Source organism: Anticarsia gemmatalis, chromosome 19 (assembly GCF_050436995.1).
Source record: "Anticarsia gemmatalis isolate Benzon Research Colony breed Stoneville strain chromosome 19, ilAntGemm2 primary, whole genome shotgun sequence".
Taxonomy (NCBI): domain Eukaryota; kingdom Metazoa; phylum Arthropoda; class Insecta; order Lepidoptera; family Erebidae; genus Anticarsia; species Anticarsia gemmatalis.
Genome location: NC_134763.1, coordinates 7859189 through 7882883, shown reverse-complemented (window position 1 = coordinate 7882883; position 23695 = coordinate 7859189). Strand labels below are relative to the sequence as shown.

The 23695-nt window shown below is 35.0% G+C and overlaps 1 protein-coding gene across 1 annotated transcript in view; it reads right to left on the bottom strand.

Annotated features, from left to right (window-relative positions):
• Positions 1-1584: 1584 nt before the first annotated feature.
• The window catches only part of dsx (transcription factor doublesex), a 223875-nt gene continuing 201764 nt past the window's right edge, over positions 1585-23695 (bottom strand). The window contains exon 4 of the mRNA XM_076126778.1: positions 1585-1700. The gene's annotated coding sequence lies outside the window, so the exon portion shown is untranslated. The remainder of the gene's footprint in view (positions 1701-23695) is intronic.

The window sequence follows — 23695 nt, the reverse complement described above, 5'->3', positions numbered from 1 at the left end:
ACCATAATGACAGTTGTAGAAGCAATACCATAGATACACATCGAATGGGGCATAATTACAAGGCGTGTGTTGAAAAAAATAAACTTTTTTGTCTATAGGTTTCGGATGCGTGAATCGATATGTGAATATACAAACCACCTTTTAGTTAAACCATTGTTTTTTTATAATTCGTTGACCGCCTGCCTTTTCCATATATTCAATGTTTCTTACATAATTATATGGTACCTCGCTATAATACGCAGCTTGTAAAATCTTAACGAAATTTTTAAGTAACTTTCCAAAATGCAAAACTTGCTTTACATATAAATTATACCTTTAATGGAGTTTCTAGTTAAAATGAATCTTTATGGTCATAAATGGTCAATGATGCCAAAGGTGTTGGTATTTATCTTAGAGATTGACAAGTTACTATCTCAAATTACGAGCATTTACAAATACAACGTCCAAATAAGTGTCCGTTAGCTTATTAGGTGGGATTTACACCCGGTTTCTGAAGTACATTTAGCGGTAGTTTATCTATCCAATAGCGTTTTTTTATATGATTTTCTCAGCTATTGAATAGATAAACTACCGCTAAATGTACTTCAGAAACCGGGGGTAAGACAGGTGTTTTCATTGCTAACTAAAACTTTCGCGTCGCAATGTTTATTATAAATAGAATAAGGGAATTAACGCGAACACGCATTCTAAGGTAAAATGCTTCTACACATTAATTCTCGTATTCTATTATACATCATTTGTTTTCATTTACTGTCATTAAATCTAATAGTTACGTTATCCGACACTTATTTATAATCTGTGAAACCGGCTTCTCACTTTTTACAAGATAATTTAAATTTATTCTATCTCCCATTGTTTAGTTGTACCTGTAACATAATTTAGTAAAACATGCTTTTCGTCTATAAACTGTTGCGGTTCGCTAACCCTACAAAGGCGGGAAAGCCGTGGAGAAAGTAAAAAAGTCTAAGAATACTTATATTGATGATCATACTTCAAGTTCTTTACAAATGGCTAACCATTGTCTTTTCTTTATAAAAGCTCGCAATGTGAGAAAATTATGCCAAGTCGGTCTCTAAGACCAATTAATTACAATGTGCCTGAACACCGTATTCTCAACAATAATATGAATTGACACTTTCAGGCCCCGAACAGTGCAAATCTATGAATGAAATCTATGAAAAGAATGTACTGTAAAAATAGTTTCTACGGCACTCGTTAAAGGCGCCGATCGGGTTTTCATACTAAAAGGTTGATAGTTAGCCAGTTGTCAGTCGGCGGTAGTAAAAAATCGCTATACAGGTTTTCATACTAAACTCAATAGATGATAAGGGTAGTAAATCGCCCTAATTTATTCGACTTTTTCCTGCCAAACTGTTTGATAACAAAAAAAATTCTCATACTAACATATTTCTTGTTTGTGAATCCGAATGATTGCTTTTCGTCATCATATTTCAATACAAAACAGTCTAAACCCAAATTACTTAAAAAATCTAACGTCGGTTAAAACGCGGGTAGTTTCGTAACATTCACATATCAATGCACAATGTGTCTTATAACAACATAACATAAGGTACATAATCGCGTGGGCGTTTCTCACGTACTTAACAGATCTAGCACTATAGTCCGGCTCACAATGGCCCACTGGTTTACGAGCTGTCTGCCGACCCCGCCGATGACGACGGTGCTGGCTCTTGCGCCGTCTGAAAACATTACACAAAAATATATTAGAAAGTATCGTTATAAACGTGTAAAAGAAAAGTCCTAAACATTCGCCTCCCATATATCTATATCTTCCATAGCTTTCAAGGGTTCGAATTCGAGTCTGTCTGTCTGTCTGTCTGTGTACCTACAGATATCTTTTCGAAGCTATAAGTGTACCGGCTATAAATTTCTATATTTTACACACAAGAAGAAAAGTTCTATAAATTAATTCTTGAAGATATGCAATGTATCCAAACAAGCATTGAGACGGTATTTAGATAAATTGACTTATAAAAATATCAAATACTGTCCCACAGTCTCCTCCCAAAAACTAGAGAGGAGATGTGCTTTCAGTCCACCGTGCTGTTCATTTGCGAGCTAAAGACATTTCACACTTCTTTCATCTTATTTCATTGCGATGTTTTTTCGATTACTAATTATTTTTAAAGCACACTTAACTTTCTGGTCATTGCTGTGCAAATAAAATATGGGTTTAATTACGTAACGGACAACATAGAGAGAAAAACTTGCTTGCTTAAAACATCTTCAAAACGGTTATTGATAGATACAAGCAATGTTTATATGCAAGTGACCAATGGAATTTTCACTTGCAGATCTAAATAGAATATGTTTTTGTTAATCATTCCAGCAGTAACATTTCTATTGCAGAAGACAACCGTTAAATTGTATTACTACAAAAAGATCTAAATTGCCGTTTAGCAGCTGATATAAAGAACGTAAATACGCATAACCGTTTATTCCATGAATAGAAATAAGGGGGAATAGAAATGGCTTTTTCTATGGTGATTGCACACCATAAAGTAACTAGTAGTTTACTTTTACTCTTATTTATTGTAACTAATAACAAACCACACAAATAGCTATGTTCACTATTAGGCCAAGATGATTTTTGTCAAAATCCACTGTTTCTAACTTGTGATTTGCGATTGGTGCATAGGTAAAAATGATTTTGGTAATTTTTTGAAATCTCGGAAATTAACTTGTGTAGTTGATATTTTTTATATTTAGTTAAATACATAAAACGGTAACAAGCAAAGTGTCAAGAGTCATATAATATTGAGTAACGAATTCAGCAAACTGAATAACACTTCTTTTCTAAAAAAGAAAAGATATTTTATTTACAGCGTTTGTTAACAATCTACATACTCAGGGCACACAGCCTTGGACTACTGTGGCCCAACAGGATGACTTACCCCTGGTTCCTGAGGTACATTTAACGGTAGTTTATCTATTCAATAGCGTTTTAACTCATATAAATACGAGAGTTTGAATAGACAAACTACTGCTAAATGAGCCTCAGAAACCGGGCATTAGTGAGTTCCAATATCTAGGCCTACCCTGGCCCATGACGTAAGCCTAATTACGGTCTAATATCTTAGCCAACTGTGTACACTAAACGATCAACATTACAAATCAGGTAAAATTTTAATGACGTGCTGTCATTATTAATTAATTGAATCAATCAATCGGTAAGCCAATCGTAAATTAATCCAAACTAAAAATTAATTATGTATCTAAGCTAGCAATCAAATCACGATTATTTAAACACGCGATATCGTCTTTCAAACCTTGTATAACATGATGGATTGTTTTACATAGAAATTGCTTCGATTTAAATTGTAAAAATGGTAATTATGATATATTATAAAACTAAGACTGTTACTATGTCTGTCTGTATGTTTGTTAGCAGTAAAGTCAAAAACGACTGAACGACTTGTGATGCGATTTTTTTTAAAAGAAAGAAAGATTCATTCGAAAATAATTAACAATATAATCGTCGAAGTTTCGTGTAAACTGGTTGTAATTTGATCATTATTCTTGAAAATGTTGATAACATTATGGCCTCCGTATTGAAGCAGAACATTATAACAATAATTCTACGTATAATAATTACAAAGAACTAACATTGTTAATGGCGCAACGCAGGAGTATATCTACACCTCTGCCTACACCTTCGGGTGTCAACCTAGACCTTGATATTATGTATATACGCATATAAATCTAAATAAAACAAGTATTTAAGTGACCACATTCACGTCTTATAAAAGCTAAAATACTATGAAATACTAAACCGCCATTGAAATGATTTAAATTTTTCATATATGTCAACAATAGTAAGAAAATGGAAAGTCGTTATCCAAATGGTTATTCACCAGAGAGCATTGCGTGTGATGTACTCGTAAAGATACGTTACACACATAAATACGGAAATGCGTCGGTGCTTAACGAAACATTTTGTAACAATGAAGAAAAGCGAGCAATGAAATTTTGACAGTGTACGTGCCGGCGTGATTTGTGTTCGTTAATTCATTATTTCTAACCGGCTTAATATCCTGGCTTTGCCTGCATAGTATATTTTGGTGATTCGGCTCAGAATTTTTGCTTCAAACGAATCAAAGCCTGCAAACAGTACAGCTCGATTCTCTTCTATTAACCGCAACAGACTAGCTGTCAAAAAAAATTGTACGACAATCTATGGTTTAGAAATTATGTATTAAAGTCTGATCAGCGCCTCTAGCGGGCGTTGTAAAAACTATTTTTGCAGTGCATTTTTAATGTCAACCTCTCAATACTCGAAAGTATCGACTGTAGAGAACCGCGCTTAGGCTTTATAGAAATAATGGGTACGAGGGCGGTCACTGTGGCCACACTTGGCGAATGTAAATGTAATGCCAAATCTCATTGTAATTCCAATGTAATCAATCAATTAATTCCTTCATTATCACATTACAATCGAATTTTCTAGACGAATGACCACGGACAGTCATACAAGTTTCCATATTTACCAATAGTAGTTTAAATAATAATGAAATTTCATTGCAATCTTCGCAAACGGTAGCCATTATTCGCGTTGACTTCTCGATTCATTAAAACTTTGCGTGCAAATATTTTATACGTTAATGAGATATTTTTTAGCACATCAACCGTTACTTTTGACATTAATGTTCATAAGTTTTATAACGATACAAATCATTAAGCAATAATTAATCTTATTAAACATCGTAAATTTTAAATGGTTTGTCAACGCTTCTGTTGACATATTATTATTTAAATATTTTTACTAAGAGTAGGCCTGTTTCGTGAATGAATACGAAGTTTTCACGAAACATAGGCCTACTCTTAGTAATTTTGGTTACAGTTTCAATGTTTGCGAGCGAGCTGTTTGCGGCTGACGGAGGCAAACAAGACAGAATTTAGAACATCAGTGACCCGTAGGCGTATGCAACAGAGGGGGTGTTCTCTCTCAAAGTTGTCGGACTACCTAAATGTGTCTACCAAACAAAATTCATTGAAACTAAGCTTGAAAAGGAATAAAACCATGCTCAGAATCAACCGAAATTTAGTGCGAAGTTTCGTTTTCGTTGAATTGTAGGCGGGCAGATGGCTACAAATGTGTTTAAATAAAACACACTCGTTTAATTGACAGCGGGGTGAGAAGATAAATAAGGGAGGCTGAACTCGTGAAATACAAAGTAAGGTAGAAATAGACCGCCCGGAGCTGTTATCGTTATTGTGAATATCCCGGGCCAATTTTTATATGTCCAAGGAAGATCGCAAGTATAATCCCGCCGCCTATATGTATTGAACGTCTTGACTGACTTTGTATAGGTAACAAAATGATGGATCATGGGTGAAACTGCTGTAAATGTTGAGAACAGATTCACTAAAATGTAACATGCTTTTATACTTTTAAACTAGAAATAATACCTTAAAATGATTTTGAATAAATGAGTACACGTACGAAATCGAATTGTTCATTCTGAAACAAAAAAATACCCTATAGGTTCAGACTGAACTAGTAGAATAATAAAAAAAACATTTTATTTAAGTTTCAGAACATTTTCATCAGAAAAATAAATCTTTAGATAGCTACTCGATACCGAGTAGTTCAGTCAATCGGCCGAGGTAAATGAGTCGATTTAAAATTAATAAAGCAAACAAAATTAGTTTCTGACACTAAAACATTATAAAATAGTGACAGTTTAATTACAAGGAGAGATAATTATTTAATTACAGTTAATTATTATTACAGTAGAGTTGCCGTCGCCGTAACGGTGAATGATTGGAGTTTTATGTAGAGTAAGCAATCACGGCTTGTTTAAGTAACCAATACTTTTCATCCATAGTAGCTACTATACCAGTCTTGCTGAAGGGTCGTGTTATAACGTAGGTAACTGGGTTGTGGAGGTCAGATAGGCAGTCGCTCCATGTAAAATACTAATATGCAGCTGCATCCAATGAGACTGGAAGCCGACTCCAACATAGTTGAAAGAAAGGCTAGGCTGATGATGACTACGTATTGTGGATCTCTAGTAGTTTATAAGAGAGGTAAGTATTTAAGCAGAAAATATAAGTGCAATTCAGAATTATTAATGGTTGCGTACATCTGTGTTGGAAGAAACAGTAGCGCGATTCTCTACAGACAGTACTGTCGAGTATCGAAAGAGTGACATTTAAAATGTACAGCAAAAATAGTTCTTATGAAGCCACTTAGAGGCGTAATCAGATTTTCAAACAAATTTTCTCGATAGCTATCCGGTTGTCGATAGTCGATAAAAGTAGAGAATAGAGCTACAGTACCTACCTATCACTTTGATATAGCTTCTTTGATAATCTTTTTCTAAAATCAAAATACGAAACCGTGACGTCACAATCCACTATTTTACAAAAAAAAGCGCACGCGTTGTACGGAGTACTTGATTCAACTTAGTTTATGATCCAATTAGATTATAATAATATGTGTAAGTACAAACACGCTACAATAATACCTAGTAACGCGGTAGTTGTATTGTTATTTAAAAGCAAAGAGCAATATTGTATGTCTTTCATGCTTGGGCACGCGGTGTGACGACATTGCATGAAATTAGTGTTGAGCTCAAACCGACCAATTACAAAGCGGCTGTTAGTGGGCCAGTAGTTACGTATAGCGTTGTAACATACAAACTTACTGTTTCTACGAATCGATATAAAGTTACGATTGGATGGAGGACGTCCCGGGTGTTTTAAGGTACTTATCGGACCCGGGTTATCATTACGAAGGCTAGAGTTGTGTCATTATAATTTGCAAACAATTTTAGGTTAAAGTATGCATGCCATATTTTGTTCGTAGAATTTACAGTTGCAGGAAATTAGGAAAAAAATTATCTCTGCATGTATTTTGAAAAGGAAAGCTTAGTGAATTATGCGGAGATAGGAAGTTGAGGCTGTAGACCACCGCGGCGCCTTGCAGAGCACGTCAAGCCGTCGGTCCTGCGCCTGACATCTTACTGGTCGAGTCAGTTATCCGTCCCACCGGGCTATTGAAGTAAAGGAATTTTGTGAAGTAAGAAAATTGACAATCGACCTAGGGGACTGGAAGCTCAGGGGAGAGGCCTTTGCTCAGCAGTGAGACATAGAATCCGGCTAATAAAAAACAAACAAACAAACTGCGCAGTTTTCTAGTTTCAATGAAACTGGCCGCCAAATATCGGTTAAGAGGACATTGTTATAGAGTGAAATCTTTAATTAATATTATAAAGCTGAAGAGTTTGTTTGTCTAAACGCGCTAATCTCAGGAACTACTGGTGCGTATTGAAAAAATACAGTTTACAGTTGGATAGCCTATTTATTGAGGAAGGCTATAGGCTATATAACATCACGCTTCTACCAACAGGAGAAAAGTACCAGTAAAAAAAATACAAAAACGGGGGAAAATATGACCCATTTTTTCTTATGTGACGCAAGCAAAGTTGCGCGGGTCAGATAGTGCATTGATAAAGATGGTTATCGTAAAAGGCATCGTGGGTTCCGTTATATCAGACCAGACTGTATATTTTACCTGTTATTAAAAAGCCCTCAGGCTAAAATAAATGAATATATGAGTAGTTTAAAAACACGAAACGACTTACTAGTTCTTTAAATTATTAATTTGCTACGAAATAAAGTAAAATGAGATATGGTACATTGTAAAGGTTCTATGAAGAACGAAGTGTGTGGCTGTAGATAAATAATTATAGATGAACATAACCGAGTATATACATATATAATATTATTTTATGTCAGGTGAAGTATAAATAATACTACAATTAAAAATTGAGATACAATTTTTATATAGTCCCCTAGTCTCTACGTTGTCAAAATATATTAATTACTTCGTTTATTAACTTATTACTAGGCTATGCAATCTTATTTACCATAAATACGGTAACATAAAATGAATACGCCAAAAAAACAAAATTCAATCCAATAATTTTTTATGCATTGGATATTGTAAAATTGTATGATTGTAATTATTTTTTTTTTGTAAATTTTTCATGGTTTAGTATAATACTTTATTAATGTTAAAAGTTTTTCTGTAAATATAAATATATCTTGGTCTCTTTAGGGAAACCCTATTAGTTTAATAATTTAGCCATGAAAACATAACGAGCATACTTTGGCTTCATTATTTATAAAAACCTGAATTTTAAATTATTTTTCTAAGAAAATAAATAATCGTGTCATACAACTTGTTCAAATTATCTTTTAATCTTAAAATAAATTGCAACAATGTCGTAAACTGTGTGAAAATTACTTACACATATAGTTGAAGGCGTCGATATTCATGGTCTACCTTTAATGGCCTACAATTAGAGACAAATAAAAATAAATAAAAAACTGGCCAAGTGCGAGTCGGACTCGCGTACAAATGGTTCCGTAACAAAAAATACGAGAAATACACGTTTAATAGGGACACCCCTTAAAATTTCTTTTTTTTTAAATTTCAGTATTTGTTGTTATAGCGGCAACTGAAATACATCATTTGTCAAAATTTCAGCTTTCTAGCTATCACGGTTTATGAGATACAGCCTAGAGAGAGACAGACAGCGGAGGCTTAGTATTAGTGTCCCGTTTTACCCTTTGGGTAGGGAACCCTAAAAACTCCAAGTAATACAAGCAATATGATGTAGAAGCAATCATTATAATTGCTTACGTCTCGCACGCGATTTACATATCTTCAACATCTTTACATTTTGACAAAGTTCTACGAAGACAGGTTCAGATGCGTCATTCTTTACTACTATAGTCCGACAACTTAGTAGAGAGCTTTGGTATGTATGATTTTTTGATTATATTTAATAATTATTTTATAAAAAATAAAATAGCAGTGTTAAACGGGCATCCGTAAACTGCAATAGTCTTCGGGTAACCTATATGCTTAATTCGAAATTTTGTATACTTTAGCCTTCCGTGAACCTTGCATCCAGGGCTCTGTACCAAGTTGTTGGGCTACATCAATTATACCGACAGGCTAGCTATGAAGAAATTTTATATAAGAAACAATCAGCGCCTCTAGTAGGCGCCTTAGGAACTATTTTGCAGCAAATTTTATATGCCAAACCCTCAATATTGGAAAGTACCGACTGGCGAGAATTGAAGTACAGAAAGATGGCGAGAGCTGATATGCTATCGTATTGCCTTCGTATCGAGAATCAGACGTTTAAAATGAATGTTACGCAAGTTATATTTCGCTTAGAATGCGCTTGATTGAAAATTATTTGACGTACATAACTTCGCTTTTGTATTACTATTTTATTGACTTTTGTCGATAAATTTTTCTTTTATTTTAGCCATCTATGGACAAGTAGCGTTACTGGGTAAAGTCGAAAAATCGTAGTTTTTCAAAATCTATCCTATAATACGACTAGTTCTACACTACTCTTGGTTCATTTTAAGTACAAAATTACCGCGAGAACGATTTTCTGGCATTCAGCGTTAGAAATATTGCGAAAATTTGCGGTTGACGCGTATCAGATTGTAGAGGCATGTGCTGCGGTTTACCAACACTGTTGTTCAACCATCAAGGAATTCTTACACTGTTTCGTTGCTATCTTCCAATAGATATATAATATAAACTTTTGATTGCTATATATGGAGTTTTAAAAAAGACTGTAGCTTATTAACAGTGCTTTATTTTGAAGTAGTTTAAATTAAGTTGTAAATGGACAGTCAAATTTCAATTCAGACCGTTCCTAGATTTCAATATACTAGTTCCTGTTCGCGACTACGTCTGCGTGAAAAGATTTCCCGATGATAAGTATATAAGTTTGTGTATGTTTATGTTATAATCGAGGTAATGAACTATTAATATTTCATCAATTTCCGTTCAGTAGTTTTTCTGTGAGAGAGATACAAACATAAATACACCTATTAACACAAGCTTTCGCGTTTATAAAATTCGTAAGATAATCCTCTAAAGTAGGTACTGCTTATTTTATGTAAAAAAAGCCATTAGCATAGATGTGTAAGGAGCCCTTCAGTAGGACACAGAATAAACATCACGTTTTAAATGATTAGCAATTAATAAGTGCATAACTACTTAGCGCGCTTAAATGTCCTATTAACATTCCATAGTTTTTCATACTAATGGCAGGTTTATTATACAATATCGGCAGTAAAAGTGTATCATCTGTCCTAAATGCCCTTACATCTTACTGATGCTCTCTCTTGGGACAAACAAACACACACACACACACACACACACACACAAACAAACACACACACACACACAAACAAACACACACACACACATACTGATCGTATATGTGTACGTTTACACGGTCGCATAAACTTTTATATTATACTAGGTTTGCTGTGTATTGGCACAGAATAAGTAATAGTACTAGTATTGGCCAGATTATTTATTTATTGGATAAATATTATCAAATTATTGATGATAAAAAATATTTCAAAATATGAACTGAATTTTTAGTTTTTCTAGCAATTAATTTAAAGTTCTTAAAATAGTAATTTGACGTAGTTATTTAGTAACGATAATGTGTTAACTCTAAAATACTTTAACAAAATTTTGCTTAGGTTGAACAAAGTTTCATTAACATCACAATTTCATGTGGCCTTCATGTATTTTTGTAAAGTGTATGCTCACTATTGCTCACATTCTTAATAGATATATTGAGATTCCTTAAAAACATTTTCTTAAGTTTCGCCCAAATGTTTTGACGTATAATAATTTATTCATTCATTACTACAGCAATTTACTAATCCCCGTTTTGTGAAGCACATTTAGCGGTAGTTTAGTTTTTTTTTTTATAAGAGTTTAAACGCTATTGAATAGATAAACTACCGCTAAATTGCCTCAGAAACCAATTAATCAGTTTAATAGAAATTTAAATCGTTATAAATCATGCATCGTGAGTGATTTGAACCGATATCGGTCATTGGGCCAACGTAGATCGTCGGCACAATGTAAGACCGGATCGCACAGTTGGTCGGATAAAAAACCAATAAAACAATTACTTGCGTCCGTGCAACACTGTTGCAAACCTGTTGACGGCCGGGGCCGCACTCGGCGCCGCAAAATTACGCATTTAATTGCAAACTTGTCTTGTAAAAATGATCATACAACTATTTTTATAAATTTAAAACGTGTACGCTTTCTACTACGAGATGATGAATTTTACAATTTACGAAATATTGAATTTTTTGGTTTTATTTTGGTTAACTGGTGAACACGATGGGGTTTTAACTTTTAAGCCCCGGTTTCGCCCCGGGTTAAAAAGTTTTTTTACACAAAACCTTAACAAATTATACTACAAAAGAAAATCTTTTTCAAGAATCGCTCTATCTGTTGTTGAAAACCGCTTAAAAACCCATTTAGTAGATTCGCATCGCAAACAAAGACAGACAGACACACAGACAGACAAATGTGGGTGACGACTTTGTTTTATAAAATACAGTGATGCCGCACAATATTATCGTGTTAACATAATTGTTGTGAAAAAAAAAAACACATTCTATAATATCAAATTATTTAAAATAATAAATTATATTATCAAATCTAGAGTTCAAACGCGAAACTTAATTTTACTCGTCGCCAGACTGTCTGAAATAGATACGATAAATTTGTTTTCAATTAACCTAACGTACTACACGGCGTTATACGACTGAACTAATATAGACTGACATTTGTTAACTATAGCACTCTCTGAAGGCAATGAGTCATATGTCAGGATAATATAGAAATAAGCCCACCATATTGTTAACATGAAACATCATATAAATACTCTAGAAACCTGCTGTATTCTATAAAACATTCATCAATAGGGGCTGACTGTTACACGCACATGTGCTTTTGTACGTCCATATCTGCCTACCATTTAAGAACCGGTAGGTCAATTTTTTAGCACTAGTGACTATCGACAACTTCATTAGTTTTAAAAAGACAACTTCCGCAGACTTCCTCTTTTGTCACGGGGACTTTTACAAACATAAATTCTACAGACAACGGACACAAACTATAACCAGACCCGACACAACTATTTGTGAACCGTACAAATAATATTGTTCCGCGTGGGAATCAAACGCACGACCTCTCGGCGCAATGGTAACGACGGCGACGTGGCGACTTTAACCACTGCGCCACGTAGGTAGTCGAGGAAGCAACTGGCTATTAATTGAGAAACTCTATATGATATGCAGCGCCTCTAGCGGGCGTTGTAAGAACTATTTTCCAGTACATTTTAAACGTCAAACTCTCGATACACGAAAGTTGAGAAGTCGACTGTTCAGAAACGGGCTACGGATAAAACTAGTATTATGAGTTTCTCGGTGTGATAGTAGGAACAATTTCTGAGAACAGAAAACTTGCAGCGGGTCCTCGACACGTGTACACTTATTGATTCCTTGGAAAGCACTGAAAATAAATTTGTATTTCCATTTTATAGCTTACGGAGAAATTGACAAATGTGTTGGTCCATTCTGTTTACAATTTCATCTTAAGTTGATATGAAATTTCGAGCTAAGAAGTTTTACGTTGGTTTAAAAGACATATATTACTTGGGAAATAAAATACAGACATACATAATATGTTATATTTGAAGGTAATATACTCGCATCTCGACATTGACTATGTTACTCCCATGTAGAATATGATAGAAGGCAGGCCTATTGCCACGTACCGGACACGTTACCAAACTCTGGGCTACTATTCAAATTATTCTAATACTTACATAAAATATAATGTGAACTATTTAAAAAACAAGCGTTATTTAAAATGCATCCCTGAAGTCACATAGCCGTTAATTTTAGAAATATACCTCTTATCACCGATATGGATGTTTTTAATTAACAATATGTACACATAAACTCATTCGAAACACAGGTCTGCATTTCCACCTCTGAGAAGCGACAAATTAATTTAAACCACCAAAAAAATAATTATACGAAATTAACAATGCTCAACAATTTGAGGTCTAAATCCGTCACTGGGCGCCGCCTTAATCGGTCACGTCAAAAACTTCAAATTCTGCAACACGCAAGGCACGGCATCTCGCGATCGGATCCCAAGCTCATTTACGATAAAATATTCTAAAAACACGCCTCGTGACGTTACCTGCATTTCTTAACTAACGTTTTATATTGAAATTGAAACTTAAGACTTCTTCTTATCGTGTGGTTAGTGGTCAGAAAAATGTCAAAGTTGCTCAAGCCGCCCGAAGGCCTTTGACGTGGCTTAACAACTGTTATCTTGATTGACAAAAGCCGGGAACGAATTTTTACGTGCCCTCCGAAGCACGAATACACCCAGTTCAAATACCACTATGCGGTCATCCATCTATGGAATGACCGCGCCAAAGGTTGCTTAACCCACAGATCGTTTACCGACCGGTGAGCGCAACTGGGTACGGGCGCCCCGTAAACTTAAGATGGGTACAAAAAATTTGATCGATGATATGGATCATTGAGATGTTTACGAATAGAATAAAAATGTCAATTTAATAAAAAAGCTGGTTTGAAAACAGTTATATTTTATTGTATTTGTTTTCATAAGCATATGGCTTCAACTTATCTGATCGTTTCTTGTATGTGTAGAATTAAGACACCGCATACATAACAATGAACTGGGTGTAATGCAGAATTCTCACTTGGACCGTGAGTTTCTTGCTCTTTAACCTAGCTGAAGGTAAGTTTGTAACGACTATCAAAGGTACATAACATCACGCCTTTTATACTCGAAGGTGTAGGCAGAGGTTTACGCGTATGAAGGACGCGTGTCGCCATTAATAGTGACAGTCCCATGAAATAGGGGGCGAACCTATTGCAATATGGCTCCTGTTACCAAACTCCCGGCTACTATTGCGAATAATCTAATATACTTATTGAAATTATAAAAGACTAACAGCATTTTGTCTGAGCAGGGAATCGGACCCGAATCATCGAGATCATTAGTCGTGTCTACCAATCGAGCCAGTCACATTATCAACGCCTATCATAGGAGTGAACAATATAACAAAATTATTAAATTTTTGACCACTAGACTGCCCGCAGTGAGGCCGTTACCTAGTGAACGATGTACAGTGGCGCGATTCTGTACCACTAGCAACTGTAGACAGCCAGCTAACTATTGAGAAATCTTGTATGAAAATCTGATCAGCGCCTCTAGCGGACGTCGTAGGAACTAATTTTGCAGTACATTTTAAATGTGAAACTCTCGATACTCGATACTGACTGTAGAGAATCGCGCTACTGTGCACCGTACGCTTTGCATGTATGACTTACACATACAAAACGAGGAATAGACTTCACACGTAGTGATTACACTTTAATTAATTACATATTTCCGCAATTTATTTTAATTAAGTACTCAGACAATTAGTTCGGATTGTAATATCCTTCCCGATTGCGTCAAATACGCAAATGGAGGGAAATTAAAATTATTTTGTCATTATTTACGATATCTTGCATACATTATTCCGTAAGTTTGGCAAGGTAAAGTCATACTTAGACTCACAATAATATTGGGCAATAAATTTGGACAATATTTTTGCACAATAAAATTTCATGTCACTTTGTATCTTAACTATCAAGATTTCATGATTCATACAGTGCAATATTATTAGATCGTCTACAGACGGCCCTAGATAACAACTTTTTTTATTGTAGGTACTTATCTTGTACAGTATTCGTAAGTCCATTAATTAAACTCTCCATTAATTCTGAAAATCTTGATGGATTGTGAAAAACCTGGTGAAAGAACATTGATTCTTTAAAATCAATTAAGCGGGTCATATTTAATCGGAAGTCCAATAGTGTCACCACCGATGCAAAAGAATATTTAACAAACCATAAAATTCTGCTTAAATAATTATTAAGCAATGGTTTTTGGAAAAAAGCCTACAGGGACTTATTTTTCTTTTAAAAAGGATAATTAATTCATGTCCACGTTAATGGTTCGGCCAACAGCTGAATTGTCCATAAATACTGCCTAAAAAGGCAAGAAGCCGGCTATCTCGCAATTTTACAAAGTGACGTCCTTGCACGTCCATTATTAACTGATTTTAATAAATAATTACCATAATTAAAGTACAATATGTCGAAAAATTGATTTCGAGAATAATTGACAGATATTTATTTGGTATACAAGGTTTTAGTCCACCCCACCCTTGAATTAAACCTTTTCAGGGACATTTTTGTACGGCAGCGTACAATCTGAAATTTTCTTACGTAATTTGCCGAAAAGATGAGTCTCGTTTTGTTGTAACGGTTAAGTTAACATCGTGATGACATGCATGCCTAAAAAAGATTAAAAGCATTTCTTGTGAACCAGCAAAGTTTGTAAGACCCTTGCCGAACAGTGGGACAGCCATGGTTTAAATAAAAAATATTATTAACTGTTTATTATTTACCCCGATTCGTCGGGAACTCCTGTGTTATTCTGGGTCTTCAGCTAACTACATATTAAATTTCATAGTAATCGGTTCAGTAGTTTATGCGTGAAAGAGCAACAAGCATCCATAAATACTCACAAAGTTCCGCGTTTATAATATTAGTGGGATAAATTTGTGCAAGTTTATTGCGAAATATAATAGTTTTTTTTTGTTTGTTGCATTACTCGCTCATATATTTCATTCATGCTATTATAAAGCAATTTACGACGTACAAACAAAGTGTGCGTGGAAAACAGACCACGTTGAGGCCGAGACGTGCCTTATTAGAGTAAAGGTTTCGTTGCTATTAAAGTAATTTAAACTGTGGTTTATATTAAACACATCATTTATCAGAAATCGCTTCTTTAGTAAAGGTCAAAGTCAGTTTTAATATCTTATAAACAGGGAAAATCCTTTGGGATGAATTATAAAGTGTGTATAATATTATTTTTTAAATTGCAGTTAATAGTGTTTTACCTATACAATGAAGAATTTGTTGCTAAAGATTTTGTGAGTAAAGTGGCTGAAGATGCTGCTCAAAAGTGGTGAAAACAAGGTGTAATATAATAGTATATTTTTACTTCCAATACCTTATTGTCAAAATATGATTTGATAATTTAATGATTTAGAATTAGACTATTAGAATTATAATATCTTCATCGATAAAAACGCTTTTGGAAATGTGTCAGTGTATACCTGACAGTGACTGTAATGACCTTTTAGCGCTCGTGCGAATGAGGCTCTAAAATGTTATTAAACACTAGTTCTTGCGACACCCGCTAGGAGCGCTGATATTTTTTTATACAAAATTTGTCGATACCAAGCCGGTTGGCAGTAGTCGATAGTAATACTACTACTAAAAACTACTCATTCCGATTTTAGATAAATGTTTTATGCTTGTGTTATTAACAGGGTCATCAAACTAGGTGAACTGATGTTTATTTTTGAAATACCCAAAGCGATTGTTTGTATACAATGCCCCTGATGAGATTCGTATCTCTGTCAGGACAATGTGCTAAGAAGTCACGAGCTATCTGATGAATAAGCTTTATTCAAGGTCGAATAAGTATCAGAGGAGATACCTGTGGGGTCAATGAACGTACTCGGTTTGTCTGTTCCGCTTTGCCGTCAAAACAACTATAATGTTTACAAAGAAATGACAATGGGCAAATTGGGACCCCCTCAATCTACGGAATTCTAGTCTTATAATATATCTTCGAAAGAAGAGCTGTCACGATAAAGATGTCATTATAATTTTTGTTCCCAATGGCAACTACCTATCGATATGAATATATTTTGTTGGTATTAGGTAGTGGTTCTAGGATCTAGACATAATTGCATCAAATTTTTTAGCCTATTACTGTCCCACTGCTGGGTAAGGTTCTCCTCCCATACGACGGAGAATTTAGGTCTGGAGTCCACCACGATCGCCAAGTGGTGTTGGGACATTATCTTTTTACTTTATGTTATTTCAGTTTTAATAAAGGAAAAGCAAAGTGGACGGAGCCGCGGTCAAAAGCAACTGTTCAACACCTATAGATAATAATTGCGTGAGTTCCTACCTGATGGGATTACATCGGATTAAAATGTTTTGAGCCATTTATTCACATCAAATGTTAATCAGAGTGGGAATCGATAAGATTATAAATGTAAGCATATAAAAAAATTATATAAAGCAATTCATACGGGTACCTCCCACGCAAGTGATCGAAGGTTCGAACCCGAGACAACACACCAATGACTTACGGGGTTATGTATGTATAAAAAATAATTATCATTTGCTCTAACGGCCAAAGAAAACACTGTTGAACACTCAATCCACGTTATACAACTTTACCTGTCAATTCTTGAGGGCAAAGTCAGCAACCTGCACTTGGCCAGCACGGCGAACTCAACCCATAATCCTTCGTTAGGGAGTAGACCACTTTTTTTTTATTATTTGTACATACAGACATTACAATAAGCGTTACAGGTAAAGAAATGTGTGATGTGTTTGTCATACACATCTGCTTGCATCTCCAGGTATAACAGGCACGTATGTACATTACCCGATAGTATCGTTTTACTAATTGTTCATTAGTGTTAAATATTTTAATATTTCATCAACCAGTTTTTTATACCGCATCGCTATTCATTAGCTGTCAAGAAATACAAACGAGTATAATAAAATTTAAATTAGATTGTTATTAAACAGTGAATAAAAATGCATAACATTGCATGTGTTCATCTTAAAACCGAAATGTAAAAAATACTGTATGAAAGATAGTAATTATGTTTTATAAAACAACCCTGGCGCTAAGAATTATTCTTATATGTTGGAGACTTTTTTAATACTAACAACAAAGAAGACTGAAACGATTACTTGTAATTTTTGCGATTCGCCCAATTTTTGACGGGTGTGGCAATCGAGCCCTACCTCCTACGGTAGAAGCGAGACTCCCGACTCCCTGACCACTGCACCGCGAAGCCTGCGGATCATCTAGTGCAGTGCTTCTTTACCTGTGGTCCTCTGATCCCTGGAGGTTCCGGAGTGTGCGTAAGGTGTTCCCCAACCTTACATTTCAAATTACCTATGTTTAACAATAAATGCCAGTAAGAAAACGCGGAATTTTTAATTAGCACTAAAGTTTTTATGGTTATTCAGGGACCCATTCATGTTGTGCTTGATTTCCCAGGGATCCACAGACAAGAAAATGTTAAGGAACGCTGATATAGTGAAAGCCGTAGGTGTATGTTAAACTATTTAATTCATTCTGACTTTAGACCCTCGATCACTTGCGTGAGAGGCGAATTCCTGCATCACTATAGTAAGTATTCAAAAACTTACATAAATAGTTGCAATTGTAATTTAACGTTCTCAACATATAAAATCCTTGATTTATTACAAAATGCACAGCGAAATGCTAATGAAAATATAAATCTTCGAATCGCTATAGATTGGATGATTTATGCCGAACGCCGTAATTTTATCCTTTCTAAAGAGTTTTAAAGTTGCAATATTATAAAAAATATGACTGACTATTGAAATGATTAAACTTTAGTAAAAAATAGAAACCACTGAATTGAAATCACTGAATAATCACAAATCACATCATTGAATAACTGCATACATATAAGTCCGACAACATAGTAGAGAGTCATGTCATGCACGATTTATCTAGATTTAAAATAATAATTTTGTGTATTTCTAAAATAAAGTATCTCTATCAAATATGCCACCGTCAGCTGCATAACACCGGTGATTTTAATTCTGAATGTTGTATAACTCAGTCAGCCGCTAACCTTGCATACAAGGCTCTGTACTAAGTAGTACTACTACTTCCAAGATTAAAACATAAGGCAAACACAAAATTAAATAAAACGCTAGAAAAATAGACTTTTTAAACCTAAACTTTATAACCAACAAGATAAATTACCGCAAAGAAATGAACCACACCTTTCTTACGTAATTACGTTGTTTACTTCTCGTCTCTTTTCCTCACACCCTGTATAAATATAGGAAAGAAAGAGATGACATGTTTACTAGTTGTTTATTATAAATATCTGAAAGGCATGAAATTAGTCACAGAGCGTTGTTAATTAATAACGACCATAGCTAGTTATGTGTTATGTTTTATTCAACACTAGACCGCCCCGGCGTCGCCCGGTTTAAGCAGTTATTATACAAAAATACCTTTACAATTTTCCACAAATATTTCTCAATAGTAACCGAGTTCAGTAACTTTCCCATTTAACGGAAATATAAAGCCTTTTATAACATGGAACTAACGTTGCTAATGGTTAGTTGCATAAGTCCGCGAGTCACTGATGTTCTAAATTCTGTATTCCTTCGCTACCCGTGTACTGTGCATATCTACCTAGTTTCTCTACTAAGCTATGAGACTAAAGCATTTAGCATTTCCTGTAACTTTTAAACATACACCCCTTCGTTAGTAATAAACCGTCAAATATTACTGAAATAATATAGATATAACTTTTTAATTGGATTAGATTTAAATCGACTCAACTCTAACTACCATCTACTTTTGATGTCAAACAAGCCAAGAAAATTATACGATTCGTTCCTTTCAATTACTTTTCTATCCTACAATTGTATAATTAATTTCTTTCTAGTAAGTATTATTACAGTGTAGAAGCCTTTTTATATATGATTGTTCGCAAAACAATAATTGAAAATGCAATTAAACTCACGCATATGATTTTCTAATCGATATTTGTATTTATTCATGCGTTCCTAAGCTATAATTTGATTCTATCATTTAAATAATTGTTCCGATTCCAATAGATAATATTGCGGTTTTTCTAGCTAATCGTTTAAGCCTTTGAAAACCTTGAATTATTGTGATTTATGGCTAGAAAAACTACGCAGTGTAATTAGTAAACTGATAACAAAATAAAATGTCTGAACAAATTTATAGTTTCATTAGACTTGAACTAGATTACTGATCACTTTTACATTGACACCTTCAATGTAAAAACTACTAGTAATCTCCATTATCCAAACAGATATTTTATTCTCCTTTGTGATTAACTCTTAGTCTCACTTCAAAACTCTAAAGCGCTCTCTGTCTGCAAATCTCCGGTATTCAGCTATTTCAGTTTTCAACTACCGCTATACAAATCTTTTGCGGTTCGTACACGAGTCGCGTCGCCAAATCTTCGACGACTGCATTTGTATGGCCGTAGTACGTGTAAGGGCTTTAGTGTTGAATGTCAGACTTACAATCAAAGAAACTCCCCTTATCATGAAAAAGAAGTCAGTTTTTTTCCAATGAACGGCCAACAATCTACGGTAAACCACGCCTACTAATTAATAAGTTAAGGAGTCACGCGATAAGCTTATTAATAGAAAATAATTTGCTATTTTATCAAGGGCTAACTTTTCACCGATAGATAATCAGGCAGCCATTTTTTTATTTTAGAGAGAGACTTCACACTGCTATACTTATAAGTTATAGCTGTACAAAATGTATGAAGGCGCACACTTTAAACGAGCATTTTAGAGACAAAATTGTCTACAGTCTACAAAAAGACTTGACTATGAAGATAATAATAATAATAATAAGCCCCCTAAACAACCATACGTCCAAGTCGACCATCAGACATACGTGGGGGGCGGACACGCGAAAAATATTGTTACTGGCGCGGCTAACATGGCTCTGGATACCCATTCAACATGGAGACTCGTTCAATGAAGAAACGTTTAGGACCGCTTCCCGGGGGTGATCGCCGGGGCACACCTGGAGCTGGCGCTGGGTGCCACAGCATACGAACCGTCAGTGGTGAGGAGTTGAGCAGGCGGGCTTCCACCAACCAAAATGCGACAGCCGACATCACACCATCTCATGCATCATCACCAACTCATTCATCATCTTCGAACAGCCTTTTTCCATCACCTTCCTCTTCTCCTAACCCACTTCATAAAAGTATTCATTCCAAACCATCATCAACTTCATCATCTCCATCGACAGTAGATGTTGTCCAAGAGGCAACCGCCTTTCATGATGGACCCACTACTGTTCAATCACGCGCAAGACGTAAATGGACTCTTGAAATGAATAAGTTTATATGGCGCACTTATCTCATCACCACGCGATTAGAAACTCATACACGAGGATATTTAGACCCACTACACAAAGCATTTACTGAAGAATTTCCCACCATGAACGCATCAAAGCAAAGTGTTGGTGACCAACGCAGAGCTATAATTAACAATAAATTACTGCCAACTACCACTTTAAACGAAATAAAATCCGAAGTAAAGACCTTTCTGCAGCAAAATGAACTCCCACCCCCTACACTCACACAAGCAACAACGAGAATGAGATGGTCGAACGATATCAATGAAACCATACTCAGACTATATTACGAGGTCACTGAGCTTGAAACCAATCTAACTGCTCAGAGGAAGAAATTACACCGCCGTTTCATAGAAACATTCCCGCACCTGTCACATCTCTCTGAACAAAGGATATCCGATCAACAAAGAGTAATAGTAAACAACAGAATGATATCCGCCGATAGAGTTCAACAAATAAGAAGGGAAGCCGAAACACGTTTACAAACATCTCGTACTCACTCACATAACCTCACACCCAATCACTCACAAAACCTTGCATCAAACCACTCACCAAGTAACTGCCAACATTCACTAACAAACACACAAGATTCAAATCTACACGAAAATACTCCTACAAACAATGAAACTCCACAAAGACATACTCAAATAACCACCACGAACATAATTGAAAGTAACAAAATTGATCAAGAATTCCATGCCGCATTTCATAAATTTAAAGACACTGATCCTACATCAAGACCATACCTGCCTAAACAGAGACCATCGAGAAAGCTAGCATTAATAGTTGAACACTTAAACAAAAACTTACTACCAACAGTTCTAAATTTAGATCAGGACTTCACCACACTTCAAACAACCATATATGTTGCAGCCTATACAGCAGTCAAATGTAACGGTGCTAAATTAGAAGTCGACAGTGCAAAGGACATATGAAATCTACGGCTATAATCATGCTGCGATGGACAAAAAAGAAATTATATTGGTTAAATATCTCTTAAAAAATAGTTAATTGCCGCATATTTTGTTTTATTGTACTAAGCCGTTATTCATAGTTAATTTTATTTAATATTTTTTGACTCGAATGGATTCCGGAAGCTAACCGGTAGAAGCTTAGTGTTGTCAGTTAAGACATACAGTTTCGTATTGTTAGTATATAAATAATTGTACAATTACCATATATCTGCAAGAAAATGTAATTGAAATAGTTATTTAAGTACAAAAATAATATTTAAATAATAAATAAATACTACAATAACCCTTAATCAATATTTTGAATTATTTCACGAATCTATAAATAGCTTTTTTTTTTAAGAAATTGCAACACTTGCCCTCTGTCACGACATCGAATGTCAACAGAATTTCAGAATTTATCATTCCCGACTTTCGTGTTGTTGTTTTTTTTTTGCGGTGTTTTTATGCTTATAGACGATTTGTGCCTGTTTTTCTGGATTTCTGTTACTGCTTAACCACCTGACTTCGGCTTTCTTGGACTTTGGATCTACGCTTTACATTATAACTTGGCTACGTAGTGCGGACTAACGAATTTGGCTCGTGTATAATGGATTATATGAACGGTGTATAAACTGTGGCATAGCCCTAAGTCGAGGACAGAACCGTGAAAGAAGACATCCGTTGGATTCGAACGAAATTCTATCCGTTACTTATTATTGTAAATACAAAAAAATGGCACTTAGCAATTGTAACGTTGTAGAAATGTTGATAATTTTTATTCCCTATAGTTTTCAAACCCTGCTAGTTAGCAGAATAAAAAATACACTAGAGGATAGCAGAATATTGTCTCTTCATAAAACCAAGCTTGGTTTTTTTGTCCATAACATAGCCTTTGTTGTATGGGGTTGTTGCGTATCTCCTTTACCAATACAAAATTACAAACCTTCTTGGCAAAGGAGATTAGAAGGCAAAATAGACAAATTTCGGTCAGAAATAGGACATTTAACGCAATTCATCCAGGGTAACAGAAGTTCATCAATCTTAAAAACAGTAGAATCAATAAAAAGTAAATACCAGACACACGCACAATATGAAAACAATAACACGGAATTAGAACACTTTTTAGATACACTAAAACAAAAATTAAACGCATCTTCCAGCAGACTGAGAAGATATTTAGCTTGCTCGGCTAGGAAGAAACAAAACATTAAATTTTCCAACAACGAAAAAGTTTTCTACCGAGAATTATTACGAACACACGGTAACACTACCACCCAGGAACAAAACACACCATCACCCGAAAATCTTAGGCAGTATTGGGCTAATATCTGGGAGACCCCTCTTCAGCATAACGCCGACGCTGAATGGATACACACCATCAATGAAAGCACCAGCCATATACCTGATATGCCATTCGAACACATACCTATAGATACATTTATACAAGTAATAAGACGCACACATAACTGGAAGGCACCTGGTACAGACAACATACATAACTATTGGTATAAAAAGCTGACATGCATTCACCCATACTTACACAACCACCTCAATACATTCATACAATCACCACACAAAATGCCACAGTACATAACACACGGTATCACATACATGCTGCCAAAAGACAATAACACGGAAGACCCTGCTAAATACAGACCCATCACCTGCCTTCAAACCATCTACAAAATTCTTACGGCATGCTTAAGTGAAATTATATACAATCACCTAACAAATCACGAAATCCTTGCTGAACAGC